Source organism: Garra rufa, chromosome 15 (assembly GCF_049309525.1).
Source record: "Garra rufa chromosome 15, GarRuf1.0, whole genome shotgun sequence".
Classification (NCBI taxonomy): Eukaryota; Metazoa; Chordata; class Actinopteri; order Cypriniformes; family Cyprinidae; genus Garra; species Garra rufa.
In genome coordinates this window covers 13,611,345-13,616,789 of record NC_133375.1, presented here as the reverse complement: position 1 = coordinate 13,616,789, position 5,445 = coordinate 13,611,345, and positions in this window count along the sequence as shown.

Genomic DNA, 5,445 nt, shown 5'->3' with positions numbered 1-5,445 from the left:
AGAGTCCACGATACCGCACCAATATTGAAACCTCAAATCTTTGTTGTGTGCTTGTCATTTTACGAAGGACTGCTTCTATAATCTTGGCTTTTTTCTACTTTGGCTTCTAATCTTCTTTTTTTGGACCAACAAGCTTCTCCGACCCACAACCTGATTGAGAACTCAAAATATCAAGTTTTTGTGCTAAAATGTGTGCTAAAATATCTAGTGCAGCTTTAGGTTTCTGGGTAAACCACGATATTACTGTCTTATAGGCTACTGAAATAGTTTCTGATAATTCGCTGTGTACCCACTATTTCCTAAGAATGTGTTGATTAATGTAGACTGTTGTTGTTCTAATTACTTAATTTAATAATAAAGAATGTAACTTAGACATGTTTTGGTTTTCAAACTGTATTGTTTCATCATTTAGTCACGTTAGAACTCGGCTAACGTATCCATATTGTTTTGTTAAGTGTTTAGAGTTTAGCACAATTCACTTGCATAAGTGTTAAACAAAATGTTTTTATGTCATTATTTTAAGATCGGATTGGAGCACTGTATTATTGTTTTATGTAAAGGTGCATGCTAGGGTTGGCAGGTTTTCACAACAAAACCCGCCCAATTGCTACTCAGAATTAGCCCAATCACGTTTCGAGTGGTCCCCCGTTAAGATCACATTCTGGAGTGTAAAATATACGTTTTTTGTCAGGGTTCCACATTAAATTCACATTCCAGGAGCTAAATATGATGTTATTGGGGTCACTTCAACCCGCAACATCAAAAACAACCGCGAACTTGGCAAAACCAGATAGTAGTGCTTGCTAACTTGCTCAAGTACTCCTTTTTGTACCAATCACAACTGGCTTGGCCAGCTGACCAATCAGAGCAGAGTAGGCTTATGAAAGGGAGGGGTTTACAGACATTACACTTAAAACTGATTAGAACGAACCATTTCGAAATCATTAACAATAACTCTATGTAAAAATGTATATTCTGGGGAAATTACAATATTTTCTGACCTTAGATGTATTTAAACCTGTTGTAGGGGACTCCAACACTATATTAGGATACTTTAAAAAAACATATGACCTGGTCTTTAAGAGGTTATGTTTAAATAGACCTTCTGAAAAGTACCTGTAAATTCTAGAAGTTGTAACATTACCAGTAAATACCGGCAATGTCATCTCTGTGTGAACGCAGAATGAAGATTTCTCTTATGTCACGGTTATGTCTCGGTTCAAGGCAATTGTGCCTAGTGTGCGTACATCCTAAGTGTAAAGTTAAGCAGTTCTCTGTTAGAGGACGAATGCCTCTTCAAACACTATCTACAATAGCTTCTTCCAGTGATACTCAATAAGAATGGTAGGCAAAAAAGACAGTATCTCATCCGTGAACATGATTTGTGAAAACACATTTCCCATCGTTCTACGCTCCGTAATTGCGTCATCAAGCGTCGCCTCTGTTATTGTTTTTAAACAATGCGACCTCTAGCGGCGAAAAATTACATATTGTACCTTTAAGATATTAGCCTTATATTTCACCTAGCCTACCTGACTGGAAATTATAAGAACAAACACAAATGTTGTTAAGATTCTTGCCCTGGAAATCCTGGTTCAGTTTGGCCAACTATAAGCGCCTTTTGTTCCTCAGACAGTTTTTTGCACTCTTCTCATTGATTTGTTATAACTTTTGGCACTCTATAGTAGCCTACTCCAAATGTTTTTCTTGGTCTGACTGATTAGTACAGCCCAAAACATGACATTTGGTTCAGTGGCATTGTTTACGCACTGTACCACCAATATGACCCATTGACGGCACGTTGTGAAAACACTCTATTGAGAACACACGCATGTAAGACGTCTACTCTGGGCCAATCATAACATTCTGACGCAGACGCTCTGCGCTGTTTACGGAAGTCAAAAGGTGCGTTCGACTTCATGCGGTGCCGCAAGAAATCGGCTGCCGCCTTACAAAACAATGCATTCTGGTAAGATCATTTGTCCGACTTTGATCGGCGCTGCAGCCGCCTTTCGATCACGTGTGCCATCAAAGTACCGTGAGAGCAAAACGAGAGCAGTCGCAGAGGTCAGGCGCTGCAGCTGCTTAAAATCGGCTGCGAAAGCCTTGATGACGACACACTTTACTCTCATTGGTCAGATTATGTGACGACAAGCACGACGTGTGTTGCGTGTTTTTTCTTAAATAAGTTCCTGTATGGAATCAATCTTTATATCGAATATCTAATATTCAAACAAAACACTATTGATGAAAATGAAGATTAGGCGATATGGTAAATATATATTTAGGCCCGCCAAGCCCCTCGTCAGCGAGCCTCACCGTTCTTCCCGGAAGTTCACGGTGAGATCTCTAAATCCTGGCGCGCTCCGTACTCCACCCGCCTTCGTACCTCTTCTTCCTCCGCCCTCACGACGGTTGACGGCGCCGAAGAGAAAGGATACGACAAGTTGCCCCCCCTGGATGAGTCTGTGGCCGCGCATTTGTGCCCGCCCACTGCCATCGGCTGGAAGGCAAAGGCGACTCACCCGTCCAAGCCATGCAGAACTACTTCAGCTCTCGCTGGACGTGCTTATTCTTCGGCTGGACAGGCAGCATCAGCGCTGCACTCAATGGCGGTCCTCCAAGTCTATCAAGCGAAACTCCTCCGCAGTATGGATGAGGCTGGCATAGATGACGCTGCGTTCCGTGAACTACGCAGCGCGACCGACCTGGCGTTGCGTGCTACTAAGATGACGGCACAGGCGATTGGCAGATCGATGGCCAGCTTGGTGGTGCTGGAGCGCCACCTGTGGCTAAACCTGACGGAGATCAAGGACGCTGACAAGGTCGCCTTCCTTGACTCCCCCATCTCTCCTACCGGTCTGTTCGGTCCAGCAGTAGAGGGGTTTGCGGAGCGCTTCACCGCCGCTCAGAAGTCGTCCCAGGCTATGTGACACTTCCTGCCAAAGCGCACAAGCTCTGCAACGGCTCTTAGTCGCCCCAAACCGGCGCCGACTCAGCAGCCTGCAAAGACCGCCCCGCCAGCTGCTCAGCCAGCCCCCCAGGTGGAGCCACGTCATCGCTCCCGCTCGGCCAGACGCTACCCTTTCCCTAGACGTCAGGGACCCCGACCCAAGGTCGTGTTGGACCAGGCGCCTCCAGCGTCTTCCTGATTTAAAAAGACAGGAAGAGGAAGGGGTCAAGTCTCGCCAGAGCCGGACCAGCCCCCAAGATGTCTCTCTTCAGCCTCCAAACACCCCGTTCTGTTCCGGGTTCAGAGCGCTGCATGTTTTCAAACAAAATGGCTGTAACTCACGGGCCCTTTCTGTCAGCGCCCTTACAGCTTACCGCTGTGATAGCGGAAAAAATAAAAAACAAACATTTTCAAAAAGAGAGCAAATTTCCTCTTCCAGAGTTGTTAAGCGGCACCCAACCGCTCAAATCAATGCAACCCCTCAACACACGGGCCGAGGCTTGGAAAGCCATCCCCGGGGTGTCAAAATGGGTTATGGGCATAATAGAACGAGGTTATACACTTCAGTTCGCTCGAAGACCACCCCGCTTTCAGGGAGTGGTCTCCACCTCAGTTCACAGCAAAAACATAGAGGTTTTGCGTACAGAGGTGAGGAATTTGCTGGCAAAAGGTGCCGTGGAAACGGTTCCCCCAGCACAGAGCGAATCAGGCTTTTACAGCCGCTACTTCCTCGTCCCAAAAAAGGATGGCGGTCTGAGACCCATCCTCGACCTCAGACGTTTGAATTGCGCCCTCATGAGACGGCCATTCAAAATGCTCACGCTAAAACAGATCCTTTCGCAAATACGCACAAAGGACTGGTTTTGCTCGCTGGATCTGAAAGATGCATACTTTCACATCCAGATTGCCCCCCACCACAGGCAATTCTTGAGATTTGCCTTCGAGGGAGTGGCTTATCAATATACAGTCCTTCCGTTCGGACTGTCTCTAGCTCCTCGCACATTTACGAAGTGCATGGACGCGGCTCTTTCCCCCCTGAGGCAGAAGGGAATCCGCGTCTTGAACTACCTCGACGGCTGGCTCATCCTGGCCCAGTCAGAGAACGAGCTAATACATCACAGATCCGTGATCCTCAGCCACTTGCAGTGCCTAGGACTCAGGGTCAATTTTGCCAAGAGCGCTCTGTCTCCCAGCCAACGTATTGCGTTCCTGGTAGCAGTTTTCGACTCCATTCAAATGAAGGCAACGGTTGCGCCGCAGCGAGCTCAGGCCATCCGAAAGCTCGCGGCCTCCTTCAAAATCGGAGCCCTCCGCCCTCTCAAAGCTTTTCAGAAGATGCTGGGTCTTATGGCTTCAGCATCTCCGGTACTCCAGCTGGGCCTACTTCAAATGCGCCCTCTGCAGTACTGGTTGAAACCGAAAGTTCCTCCTCAGGCCTGGCGTCTAGGACGCCTGCGCATCAAGGTAGATCAGACCTGTGTCACAGCTCTGACTCCTTGGAAGAGTCTTTCTTGGATGGAACAGGGCGTTCCCCTGGACATGGCGTGCAGAAGGAAGATGGTCTCGACAGATGCGTCCAACTCAGGTTGGGGAGCTCTGTGCGATGGCCAGCCGGCATTCGGCCAGTGGTCGAAAGCCGAAAAACGCCTTCACATCAACTGCCTAGAAATGCTAGCAGTGTGTTTAGGCCTCCATACACTTCTGCCAGTCTTAAAGGGACACCACGTCTTAGTCCGCTCGGACAACATGACGGTGGTGTCGTACATAAATCACCAGGGAGGTCTTTCGTCGAAACGCCTTTTCACATTAGTGGAACGTCTCTTACGATGGGCTCAGCTCAACTTTCGCTCGCTCAGAGCAACTCATGTGCCTGGCAGGCTGAATCAAGGAGCAGACATGCTGTCTCGGAGCAACGTCTCCTCAGACGAATGGATGCTTCATCCCCAGACGATTCAGGAAATATGGGCGGTCTTTGGCAAGGCTCAGGTAGACCTTTTCGCCTCAAAAGACAATTGTCACTGCCCAATTTATTTTTCAAAGGAGCAGGATGCATTGGCCCACGACTGGCCCAATCTCCTGTTATATGCTTTCCCCCCGATCGCCCTGATACCACACGTAGTCAGGCGGGTCAGGGAACAGAGACTCAAAATCCTGCTAGTGGCCCCCTTCTGGCAGAACCAACATTGGTTCCCAGATCTCCACCGGCTGCTGTCATCAGCACCGTGGCCTGTTCCGTTGAGACGAGATCTCTTAACGCAGGCGAACAAAACGCTTTGGCACCCCCAACCGGAACTGTGGGCGCTGCACGTCTGGTCTCTCGACGGGAGCCTTTAGATCTCCCCGAGACCGTTTTAAATACTATTTCTGAGGCCAGAGCACCCTCTACCAGGCGACTCTATGGACTCAAGTGGTCTGTCTTTTCCGCCTGGTGTTCCACCCACGGTGCAGACCCGAGTTTGTGTGACATATCATTGATTTTGTCATTTCTTCAG